The 13,516-nt window shown below is 39.5% G+C and overlaps 1 long non-coding RNA gene across 1 annotated transcript; it reads right to left on the bottom strand.

Annotated features, from left to right (window-relative positions):
* Window positions 1–381: 381 nt before the first annotated feature.
* On the bottom strand, window positions 382–948 carry LOC134219477 (uncharacterized). Its single transcript, XR_009981576.1, has 3 exons — window positions 867–948; window positions 656–808; window positions 382–594 (listed from the first exon to the last, which is right to left on the bottom strand). It is a non-coding gene; the product is annotated as an uncharacterized LOC134219477 (long non-coding RNA).
* Between the last annotated feature and the right edge of the window lie 12,568 nt (window positions 949–13,516).

Below are 13,516 nucleotides of genomic sequence, written 5' to 3'. Positions count from 1 at the left end.
AAAATCACAGGCGGTGAATGTTATTTGTTGTTGGTGATATTATTTACAAAAATAAAAAGAACGATTAAAATTTTCAATTTTTTTTTGTTTGACAAAATCGGTGTTACGACCTTGCATGAAGGCGAAAGGCAAGGTTCGGACCGGCTAGGTAACATAAAACGCCTCAAAACATGAATGAGTTGTGTGCAAACATTTATTTTACATTCATCTGCCCGTCTCACAGTAACGTTTTCTCCTGGGGTCTTAACAACTACCCTGCATGCCTGCTAGATATTTCCTACTCTCTTCACCCCCTCCTCATCTTCTTCTTTCACTTTCTTCCCATTTTCATCCACATCTCGTGGCTACTCACGTATCCCACTCTATACAGTTTGAGTTGCTTCCACTGTACCATCCGGCGAGCGGTTACAAAGGTGCACCAGAGTGCCTGCTCCTGGATCCCGGTGGGAATTCCTGAGGAGAAACTGGCCTACAGCTAGACCACCTCGCAGATCGTGCCCGAATCCACCTCTGACCACACGGTGAAATGCTGCCTGCACAGACTACCGTCTCAGGTTGGACGTACCCGACGAATTCAAGTCCAAAACAAAAGCCCTGTCAAATAGGGTTTTCCCATAAGATTTTGCTTCGTGCTCAATATTTGTGGTCAACTTACTCCTAGTGGAGGCTCTTCTGGGTGGCAATCGTTCGTCCTACCGTCGATGGCGATCTGCTTGACCTGGACAACAATCTGGAGGAGCAATTCGCTTTTCCGTTGGGCTGCGACCTTTGCCTGAAGGTACCGTCGTTTCCTCTTAATGCGTGTCGCCTGCACTTCGAGATGACTGATTTGAGGACTATATTTGTCTTTTTATGCCACTACTAACCTTGACTCGTTCAAATCGTCTCTGCCGATCACGTTCCGCGTGGCTGTGGAATCGTTGAGGGGTTCGGTCCGTGCTGTTGCCAATCCTTTCTGTCTTCTATCCTATCCGAGCTTCTTTGCTTAAGGTGAGGGAATTGTCACCGCTTGCCTAAATATTGAGACTCATAATGGAATCTTCCTTGCCAACTGAATGGGAACTAACCTCGAAATGTGTTGCCGCCTTACCTTGGCGTGTTCCGCCAACAACCGTTTGAGAAAACAGGTTTTCTGTCTTTGACGAATTACTGCCCACGGCGGTATCGATGTTGTGGAGCGCCTCGCTCTGTCGTTCCGGTTACGTTTGTTCCTTCCGAACACCGGAACGTCTACACTAGCCGTTCTTTTTCCTTCCTTGTGTCACGAGCAGCACTCCCCAGATGCCGCGGACATGGCAGACACCACAACTCTGTCTCCTCTACTTCGTTTGTGACAGCCAGCGGCTCTCAGTGTGTCGCGAACGGAAGCGACGAATTATTGTGGTGTTATACTAAAGACACACCTGTGGTACTTGTACCATGGTACAAGAGAACAAGAAAATTTTTCCAAGACTATCTTTGATAAAGACAATAATTGGTATGGTACTCATTTCAAGATTCTTGTACCATGGTACTTGTACCACCAGTGTGTCATTAGTATTAGTTGCGAGTGACAAGATAATTTCCTGTTCCCCTCTTGTTTGCAAGACAGACTTCCCTTGCAGCACGATCTTTTAATCGCAGAGTGTTCACTTATGCTCCAGGGTTTGTTTATTTTTATTTTTTTTGAGTTTGCACACATAACAAAATACAATTAAAAAAGCTTCAAAATACGAACGTAACATCGGGACGTGATAAAATCTGGGGTAGACAAATTCGGGGCTTAACAAAATCGGGAGTGACATTGGTGTCAACACTGTAGTCGTTTTTTATTCAGATATTTCTCAAACTAAATGGAAATTTGCTTAATAAATCAGTTTCATCGACATCACAGCAGTTTGACAATTTAATTGGCTTCGAACGATTATGCTTTTGTTTTTCAAAATAAAACATGTGCAGTTTATAACTGCTATCTGAAGATTTATCTCCCGTTCTACATCTCTGACAGTTAAAAAATCTGTAACACGAGGAACAAGTATAACTATAACTATAACATTACTAAATATTCCCTCAGTACAGATAATCCCAATACGAATCTATAAGTGAGAAAATCTTACAATTCGGTCAATCCGTTCGCTAGTTTCAATGAATTATAAAAAAAAATGTGATGCTGCAAATCCTGTTTTTGCGCCGAGAACGATGGAGGCGTTATTTCGAATCTTGGGCACAAAAAAGAGCATTTTTCAGAATTTTGAGTAAAAAGAGGGTTTGCAATCTTTTTCGCTTACATAAAAAAAAGGTTTGATATTTAACTTACCTTTAGTCTTAAGATGTGTCTTTCGATTTCGATTTTAAGGTCGTTCAAATTGATTTCGTTATCATGGTCATCCAATCGTTTGAGTGCTGAGGTCTTGAGATATTCTTAGTGCACCGAGAAATCTTGAAAATGTATTAAACGTCTAGCAACTAAACAACAGTGAATTAACAACGTCTATTCTATGGGTCCGTATGAATACCTAATAAGCAATTCTTTCCCATTTCCAAGTATTATGGACAACCAGGAACCCCATGGAGTTAGGAACTCAAACCTACCTCCTCGCGGACATCTAAGAAACCCTGGAGTAAGACTTTAAGATCTACACACGTAACCAGAAACTTTTCGGCTTGTTTCAAATGAGGTATATGTCCTTTCTTATACATTGAACATAGGGCCTTAAGGGTATGCGATAACACACTTTTTCCTAACGAAACGAAACGAAACGAAATTTTAAATTTCCATGTAGATTCGAAACGAAACGAAATGTAGATTTACTTTCGAGACTTCGAACGATAAGAAATCAAGGTCCATTTAATTCGAAATTTTACGAAACGAAACGAAATTTTAATATTTTTCCGCGGAATTTTTATTGAATTGGTTTTACATTATGTACGGACTTTTGATTTTACTTTTCAAAGTCAAATAACTGTTTTGCGACCAACAGAGTTATAATAACAGAAGAAACAGTCTGTTATAAATCGCCGCGTTCCCATTTATATACCATTAGCGATTAGGCAATACCCCATAACTTGTGCCGCTTTCAAAGGAATACATTTACACAAATAGGATAAAATAGTTAAAGATACTTTTCGTTTTCTGTTAGAAATTTCTATCAAAATACAGAAGACGTTTTATAGAAGAAAACTAAATAAGTATTTGTCGACTCAGAATGGGGTTATGTAGTAAGCGTCTGTAGTAGCCATGCGAGCAAAGGCGTAGGATTGCGGAAGTTGAAAAGCAGGCCAATATCCAGTTGGAATCTAGAACCATTAAAGAAGAAGAAGTAAGCGTTAATAGATAATTTGTACAAAATAAAGTTTTGAAAATAGTTTAACAATTTAAATCAGCGGCGCACCCAAAATTTTTTCAAATATAAAATAATGGTTTAACTTTCAATTTGTTTCGAAATTATGCGGAATTCCGTTAAATTTCGTTAGAAGTTAGTTTTTTCTAGCGAAATTTTTGTAATTTTACGAAACGAAACGAAATCAAGAAATCGGATTTCGCCATGCTGAAATTCCGCGAATCACCTGAAACGAATTTTTTCGAAATACCGCATATGCTTTGGGCCTATATAGAACAAAAGTCATACATATATAAGTTGCTGCAACCAAATCGGCCCAAATTGTGCGTACCATTGGTACTTCACGTACCTGAAGGAATAAATTCGACTTCATCTTGCGATCCTTAGTCTCTTATCCAGCAACTCCTATCCCTACCTCCTTGTACCGTTGGCCGGGATACGAGTAGCCTTAGGGATGATCGGGTAACCAACCCAGGTAGGAACTATGGTCGTATGCTGACAGGAAAGGGGGGTTCACTCCTCTCCGGAGGTGAAAATCTTACAAAGCGTCTGTTCACCATGTTAGGGGCGGCTGATCATCGTCCGAGTGCCAGCGAGGGACTCATAGTGAAACTGTCCACTAGGGTGGCTCAAATTAGTATGGGAAAAACTTTGTTCAATTTTTTGATGGGCCGCCCTCTTATTCGGTTCTATTTGATGCCCTGATGCTCTGGACAAAATTTCAGCCAAATCGGTCAACGTTTGGGCGGTGCTAAACTCGTTGGAAGTTTATATGGAAAAATGTATGTAGAAACATCCAAAAACAATAAATTGCAGCTGGACTACACAACTTACGATGTAGAACTATGATACTCATTCAGATCTTGAAGAATTTAATACAGAATGTTATGCAGAAAACCGCGAGAAGATTAGAGTTTGCCCGGCTAAGTTATTAGCATTTCTCTGCAGTGGGGTTTGAGCAAATTTCGTTTCTTTTACCTTTGAAAAGAAATAAATTCACCCCTACAACACTCCAGTAAAATGCTAATATCTTTGCGTAATAAACTCTAATCTTCTCGTGGCTTTCAGCATAACATTCTGTATTTTATTTAACAAGAACTGAATGAGTATCATGGTTCTTGATCGTACATTGTGCCGTCCAACTGCAAATCACTGTTTTTGGATGCATACATTTTTCCATATAAACTTCCAACGAGTTTAGCACTGCCGAAACGTTGACCGATTTGGCTGAAATTTTGCTCAGAGCATCAAGGCATCAAATAGAAACGAATAAGAGGGCGGCCCATCAAAAAATTTGAAAAAGTGTTTTTTGAGCCACCCTACTGTGCACCATGGTCCACCGGGAATAAGGTGGAATGGTCCTCCGGTTGTTTAGAGGGTTTGGTATCAGGCCCTGCAAGCCAGCCTTTAAAAAAACCTACGCAACAAATAATCAACAAGTAAGTACGGACCGGAACCATCGGCAAAGACCACTGCGATGAAAAAGGAATAGCGATTGGAAACTCGGTTCGTGGAACTGCAAATCTCAACTTCATCGGGAGCACACGCATACTTGCCGATATGCTCGAGGACCGTGGATTCGGTATGGCGCTGCAGGAGGTTTGTTGGAAGTGAGCTTTCGAACACACGAACTGGAAACAGCTTTCATAGTGATGGGCAATATGCAAAGGCGCGGGATCGGGTGGTGTCAATGAAAGAATGTGCAGGTTGAGGATCAAAGGCGGTTTTTCAACTTCAGCATAATCAACGTCCATAGCCCACACTCCGCGCTGATGATGACAAGGACGCATTCTACGCGCAGTTGGAACGTGAGTACGACAGCTGTCCAAGCCACGACGTCAAAATCATCATAGGAGATTTGACCGCTCAGGTTGGCCAAGAGGAGGAGTTTGGACCGACTATTGGGAAGTTCAGCGCTCACCGGCTGACGAACGAAAACAGCCTACGACTAATTGATTTCGCCACCTCCAAGAATATGGCCATTCGCAGCACCTAGTTCCAACACAGCCTTCCGTATCGGTACACCAGGAGACCACCGCTGCAGACAGAATTACAGATCGACCACATTCTGATTGATGGACGGCACTTCTCCGACATTATCGACGTCAGGACATATCCTGGCGCTAACATCGACTCTGACCACTATCTGGTCATGGTTAAACTGCGCCCAAAACTATCCGTCATCAACAGTGTTCGGTACCGACGACCGCCGCGGTACGACCTAGACCGCCGCGGTACGAGGGTGAGCTCGATGGGGCTGGAATACAGTCGAAGCAGCCATTAACGACGCAGCGGATAACAACGTCGGGTATGTGTGACGAAGTCGACGGAACGATTGGTTCGTCGAAGAGTGCAGACAGAGTCTGAAGAAGAAGGACGCAGTGCGGGCGGTCGTGCTGCAGAAGGTACCTGGCAGAACGTGGAACGTTATAGACGGAAGCGGAGACAGCAGACCCGCCTTTTTCAGGAGAAGAAACGCCGCCTGGAAGAAGCGGAGTGCGAGGAGATGGAACAGCTGTGCCGTTCTCAAGAAACACGCAAGTTCTATCAGAAGCTCAACGCATCCCGCAAAGGCTTCGTGCTGCAAGCCGAAATATGCAGGGATAAGGATGGGAGCATCTTGATGGATGTGTATGGACGAACGTGTGGTGATCGAAAGGTGGAAGCAGCACTACGAGGAACATTTGAATGGCGCTGAGAGTACAGGCAGTGAAAGTCAAGGCAGCGGAGGAGATGACTACGAATCTGGGTGCCGAGTGGGTGAACAGATCCACTGAGCTGATGAAGAGGGATCAAAATGAAATCGATTGATGAGTTTTGGGCGGGAAAGAGCTGGAAAACGGCGTGAGTGGACAGTTGATGTTAACTCCTGATTTGAGAAGCATCTAGAACAAAAAAAAGCAAATCGAAAGTGAAGAGGTTTTTTTTGATACCCGGTAGCTCGCAGTATACGCACGTTTTTTTTTAATGATCCGGTTGCGAAAGGTGGATTAAAAACCCGTCAATAAGTGGACGAACGGATCCGAGTCGTGTTTCGTGACATTTTTCGGCAATCCATCACCCGGTTTATCGGGCTGATAACCGACATCCAAGCGTATTTGGCTGGCCATCGAAACGCCGTAGCCGCCGCAAGCCGTCCGTTGGAACTAGACCGTTGCCACAAACCCTGAAGTGAAAGACACTACGTCCGCTACCGGCGAGCTGACTGGATTCCACGAGCCTCGAACCAGACGACCTCCAACGAACCCGCCATTCTGTTTCCCGAAAGACGCCATCGCAGCGCACCTCCGCTTAAGGGTATGCGATAAGAAACTGTTTCCTAACGAAACGAAACGAAACGAAATTTAAGTTATCTGTGTTGATTCGAAATGAAACGAAACAAAATATATATTTACTTTCGAACATTCGATACGATACGAAATCAACGTCCATTCAATTCGAAATTTTTCGAAACGAAACGAAATTTCATTTTTTCCGCGGAATTTTTATTGAATTGATTTTACATTATGTACGCAATTCTGATTTAATTTTCTCAAAGGCAAATAACTGCTTTGCAACCAATAGAATTATAGTATCAGAAGAAGCAGTATTTCATGAATTAGATTGAATAGCGCAATCAACAGAACACCATGAAAGCTTCTGATTGCAGTACTCAAATTAAATCATGAATTTTTTTTTACATAGGTCCTTTTGAAAAGTTAAGCGAGAAATCGCCGTGTTGCCGTTTACCATTGGCGATAACGCAAAACCCCAGCATTTGTGCCGCTTTCAAAGGAATTCATCCTGGAGTGGGTGCTCCCGAATCTGATCAGTTTTATATCAGTTCAGCTTTATATCAATAAGTATGTATATAATAATATAGGAATTGTGGGATTTTTTTTATATTTTGATTAAAATTCTATTTAATACCTTATTTCATTTAAGACTTATGTGATTATGTTGAAGCATCCGTCATATTCATTTATCAGCGTGGTTTTATGGTATTGAGCTAAATCAAAACCAGAATATACGAATATAGTAAGGAGAGGAAAATTAGTTTGATACTCATTATTATACAGTGAACTCTCCTTAACTCGATATTCAGTAACACGATATTTTCTCTAACTCGATGAAATTCAAAGTCCCTTGAATCAAGCATATTGCACTCCCTCCGTAAGTCGATATCTCTCTCACCTCTCTAACTCGATGTTGTCAGAAACAGTACATGCACGACGTTGTTAGAAGTTAGAAGTGAAAAGTGATAAGCGAGAAGTGAGAAATGAGATATGAGACGTGAGATATGAGACGTGAGATATGAGAAGTGAGAGAGGAAAAGTTAGAAGTGAGAAATTAAAAGTGAGAGAAGGAAAGTGAGAAATGAGAAGTGAGAAGCTTGAAGTAAGAAGTGAAAAATAAGTAGTGGGAAGTGAAAAATACAAAGTGAGAAGTGAAAAATTCGGAGTGCGAAGAGAGTTATGAGAAGTGAAAAGTATGAAGGGAGAAGTGAGAAGTGAAAAGATAGAAGTTAGAAGTGAAATAAGATAAGTGAGAAATGAGAAGTCAGAAGTGAGATATATGAAGTTGAAGAAGAGATGAGAAGTGAAAAGTGAAAGTTGAGAAGTGATATGTGCGAAGTCAGAAGTAAGATGTGCGTTGTGAGGAGTGAGAAGTTAGAAATTAAAAGTGAGAAATGAAAAGTTCAAAGTGAGAAGTGTAAAGTGAGGAATGAAAAGAAAGAAGTGAGCGGTGAGTAGTGGGAAGTGAGAAATAAGAGGTGAGAAGTGAGGAGTTAAAAGTACGAAGATTGAAGCGAATAGTGAGAAGTGAAAAGTAAGAAGTGATAAGTGAAAAGTGATAAGTGGGAAATGAGAAGTCGGATGTGAGATATAAGAAGTTACAAGTGAGAATTAAGAAGTGAAAAAAGAGATGTGAGAAATGAGATGTGCGAAGTGGGAGGTGAGAAATTAATAGTGAAAAGTGCAAAGTGAGAAGTGAGTAGTAGGAAAAGGCAGATGAGAAGCGAAATAAGCGATGATGATGATGATGATGATGGTCCCGCCACATACCCCTACAAAGGTTTGAGCTGGACGAGTTATCTTTAAGATCAATGTAATCGGTTTTGCAAACAAACGATCCGATATACAGATATAAAATCCAAAATAAAATTCCATACTGTACAGCAAAAATAAATTGATAAAATGAACTAAAGAACTACACCTAGAATTTTTGTAATCAACAGTAGTGATACATGGAGCTCATCAAAAGCTAAACTTGTGAAACCTCTCGCACAGATTTCAAAAGCTCCGCCAAACATCGCGCTCTTTTCACAAACCAATATCGCAATCTAAAACTCACATGTATCTGAACATGGATCATTAGGTTCGACAACCAAACATCAAAACTTGTGTAACCGCTCCGTCGATAACAAAAGTTTCGGAACAACCGCGAGTACAAAATAATCTACCAGAAGGCTTACTACTAATTCAAGAGCATGATTCAACAGTTCGAAATATGCAAGTTTTTAAATAAATTCAAAATCATTCATATCTGTAATCCGCTCGCGATGCTCAAACTTTTGTAGACTACACAAAGAAAGGTTCAAAAATAAACTACGTCAATAAATTAAAATCCATCATCATCATCGAGGCGAACGTTACAGCTTATTAATGCCTCAATAAATAATAAAAATAAAAAATGGTCCATAAAAATCATCCGTTGTTAAAAACTTCGTCAAGATACATGTGTTAACGGATAAAAAATTGCCGGGTAGCTGTTCAAAAGGCAGCTTTGACGTGTGAAATACATACTGCACGTTTGATGTGTGAAGGGATCGAATTGAAAACATTTATACCTTTAAAAAACAAAGAGTTTTGTGAAGCGCCATACAGAAAATAGGGTGTTCTCACATTATCCGCGTGTCTAGTATTATAACTATGAATATCACTTCCTCTTTCAATTCGATCACTCAAATATCGAGGCAGTAAACCGTTTATTACTTTAAAAATGAACACCATAGTCAAGTACACTATTCTTTGCTTCACTGACAGCCATTGTAAGGCGTCCAACAGGAAAGTTGAGGAAGTGAATCTATCACATTTTAAAATCAAACGCATTATTTTATTTTGTAAGCGCTGCAATCTCGATATTTGTGTTTCGTTAGCCAAGAAAAGGATGGAAGGGCAAAAATCCAGATGAGGAGAGATGATTGGTTTATACAAGAGTATTTTGCTACCAATAGTCAAATCGTGTTTTAATCGACAGAGCATTCCATACTTCTTGGCTATTTTCTTGATAACATTGTCAATATGTATGTCAAATTTTAGCTTGTCATCAATAATCACGCCAAGATATTTAATATCGCGGACGCGATCAATTGTCTCATCATCAATTTGAACAGAGACATCCTCATTTACTCGGGTTCGCGAAATTACCATGTATTTTGTTTTATTAATATTCAATTTCAATTGCTTGTATTTTAACCATCTACTTAGAGAGTGTAAATCCTCGTTCAAGCGTGAAACGGCATCTGCTAAATTTTTAGCTGCAATGAATATCACGGTGTCATCAGCAAAAAGATTTATATCACAAAATCGTAAGACTCGTCGCATGTCATTTATATACATAATGAATAAAATAGGCCCTAATACACTTCCCTGTGGCACTCCTAGCGTGTTCTCCACGGGACTAGAAACAGAATCATTAAAAGCAGTCCTTTGAGATCTGTCAGACAAATAGCTTTCAAACCAATTGTATGCAGATCCCGAAATTCCAAAGCGCTTGATTGTGCTCAACAATAAGGGCCGCGAAATTGTCTCAAAAGCGCGTTTTAGATCCAAGAACACAGCAACAATCGTATCTTTACGCTCTACATTTTCCTTCCATTTAGCTAATACCAAGTTCAATGCGGTTTCACAAGAATGACCTTCTCGATATCCTGATTGTTCCGGTATCAGCAAGTTATTTCTATTCAAATACTCAAGCAGCTGGCCTTTTACTACAAGTTCCAAAATTGTCTCTAATGTGCAACATATTGATAGGACGAAACTCTTCGGCTTTAATCGTCCCAGCAACTTTTTGAATCGAAATCACTAGAGATTCCTTCCAAACTTGTGGCACGTGCCCAGTTCGTAAAGATTCATTTATAAGGTCCAGCAAGTTGTGTCCGATGACATTAAAGCAGTCTTGTATTACCTTGGCATTAACATTATCGACTCCAGCCGTTTTTCCAATTGAAAAGCAAATATTTTCAAGTTCTTCTAATGTTATTGGGTGAAATCCATCAAATCTACAATTAAAATTAATCGGCTGTTTTATTTCGTCAGGCTCATCAACTAACTCAATGGACTGGTTAATCAGTGAGACACTGTTGACGAAATATTGATTGAATTTATCTGCAATAACTTGTTCTGACTGTTCTAATGTGCCATCGAAGGTTATGGATCGCGGTTTGCTACTATTAGGTTTTAACAAAGATTTCAAAATTTTCCATAACTCTTTGTTGTTGTTTTGATGCTGATCAATTTTCCTCTGAATATATTCGCATCTCGTTTTTTTCAACATATGCGAATATTTATTACGCGCGACCTGATACCTTTTCCAATGAATTGTATTATTACTTCTACAACATTTTCTGTACAATTTGTCCCTTTTACGTTTGAATCGTAAAAGATCCAGATTGTACCAGCTGTTCGAGTTTTTCAGAGATACATATTTATGTTCTATTAGATTATTGGTACAGGTTTTCAAAACGTCAGTAAGAACAGCTGATTTTTGATCTAACGAACCGACGTTTGATTGAAAATCCACGTTTCTTGCGACAAGACCCGAGATAGCTTGTTTTGAATATTTTCTCCAGCACTTTAATTTGATAAGATCACTATTATTATCACTATTATCATCTACGTTAATTACTAGAGTTTCATGATCGGTTATTTTCAAATCACAAATCGTTACCGTACTAACGGAATCGAAATTAGAATATACATGATCAATTAAAGTTCTACTGTGCTGAGAAATACGTGTGTAATCGAAGACCTTTTGTTTCAAATCAAAAAAGTCTGCTAACCGTTTCAAATTATTCGAATTATGGATGTCACACCAATTGATATTAAAATCGCCAGCGAGTATATTTAATTTATTAGGATCTATGAACATCTCCAACCAGTTCTCCAAAATTTCAACAAATCGCTGGTCATTTGAACTGGGAGAGTGATATAAAACTCCATAGTTACCCATCTTCATGCCACGTTCAACTGCAATGCCTAAGAACCAGTTACCATCACAAACTTCGTTCAATTGAAGCTTGAATTGAACCGATTCTTTGACATAAATAGCAACACCGCCAGTGTGTCTTGAATGTGATAAAGAAGCAGCTACACTGTAACCCGGGATACTGTACTGTTAGAAAGAATCACTGTCAACGATATGCGTTTCAGATAAAAAGACTAAAAATGGACGTTTATCTTCTACAAGCTGACGTAATGCAACGTAGTTTGTAGAGAGACCTGCAATGTTCAAATACAAAATATCGAATTTATTTACATTCATACTAGAACTTGGTTGCTATTCATTGAAATGCAAGCTGCTCTTTTTGCGATCAACTAATCTTTTAGACACTTTGCATTCAGTACTGAATGCTCCGTGTTTAACGTCCAAATTCGTTTTACGTTCTTGATTCATTTTATTACAATTAACACATTTCAATACAGATGACGTGCATTCAGATGTCTTGTGAGGTCCACTGCACTTAGAGCACGCGATAGCGTTTTTGCAATCTGGCAACAAGGCACCGATCAAACCTTATATTTACTTTCTTCGCGGTCAACAAACAGCTATGACTGTCTTTATCGACTTCAATCACAACGTTGTACTTGTTGTATTTGAAACGAGGATTTTCAAACACCCGTATTACTTTTACATCATTGATAGCGATGTCTTCATTCTGATCTTTCAAAATCTGAATGAAGTCATCGGAGGAAAGTTTCTCGCTCATGCCCATCACTTTTAACCTTGGCACCGATGAGGGAACAACAGCATTGTAATTTTCACCCAACTCGCTTTGAATGCCTTCTTTCACAACATTAATACTATATCCTGTTGCACACTCAGCAATAATAGAGCCGTTTTTCCCGTTTCTAAAGTTACTGATTTTGTGTGTTTTTGGATCTAATTTGGTGCTCAAAAATTTCTGAGTATCATCGCTACTCTGGTTGGACTCTTTCGGTTTTATCACTATAACCTTACGAACAACCTTCATAATAAGAGATAACAGAAGAAAGAAGTAAGTAGTGAGAAGTGAAAAGTGAGAAATCAGGAGTGAGAAGTAAGTTGTGAGAAGGGAATAATAAAAGTGAGGACCGAGGAACAAGAAGTTAGAAACAATATTCTTTTATTTTCCTTCTTTATTTTTTTCTCTTTCTTCTTCTGTCTTCCTTCTCCTGACTTTGATCTCTCCACTCACTTCTCACTACTTAACATCTCGCTTCCCACATCATAATTATCCTCTCTTCTTCTCACCCATTGCTTCTGTTTTTTTCACTACTCATATCCTTCTTTTCACTTTGCAACTATCACAACTCACTTCTCACTACTTTCTCCTCACTTCTCATTTCTTACTTTCCACTACTTACATGTTACTGCGCACATCTCACTACTTAATACTCCGTTCCGTTTCTCAGTACTCACTTCTCACTACTCTGTACTCATTAAAAAATCTCATTTCTCACCTCTCAGTTCTCCCTGTAATCATTCACTTCGAAAATTTCTTCTCTCACTTCACTCAATAAGGGAAAAAAAATTAACTGTTCGGTCAAATATAAATTCGTTCTCTATCTCGATACCTCCCTAACTCGATGGTCCCTTCAATATCAAGTAAGGGAGAGTTCACTGTAAGATTATAAGAGGAAGTCTCTGTATCTCCGTGAGCGCCACGAGAAAGGAATCTTTGATTTGTTGAAGAGGTAATTCATGTGAAGCCACCTTGGTAAGCGACTAAATATTTATTGTAAGCAAAGTTATTTTGAAAATTGGAAGACGAAAACCGTGTTTCAAATCAATCCAACGCAAAATCATGTACTTCGTTTAATGTTTTCCTTAGGGCCTTCTAAACTCTTAAGCGGTGCTTAGTAATGCGCTTTAACTTTGGTTTGAGGTATAAGCGGTGAAGAAGTTGGCCTTTAATAACAAAAGAGGCGCTCTAAAAATACTTCACAAGGGCA

This window comes from Armigeres subalbatus, chromosome 3, assembly GCF_024139115.2.
Source record: "Armigeres subalbatus isolate Guangzhou_Male chromosome 3, GZ_Asu_2, whole genome shotgun sequence".
Classification (NCBI taxonomy): domain Eukaryota; kingdom Metazoa; phylum Arthropoda; class Insecta; order Diptera; family Culicidae; genus Armigeres; species Armigeres subalbatus.
The sequence above is the reverse complement of the archived record's forward strand: the minus strand, read 5'-3'. Positions and strand labels throughout refer to the sequence as shown.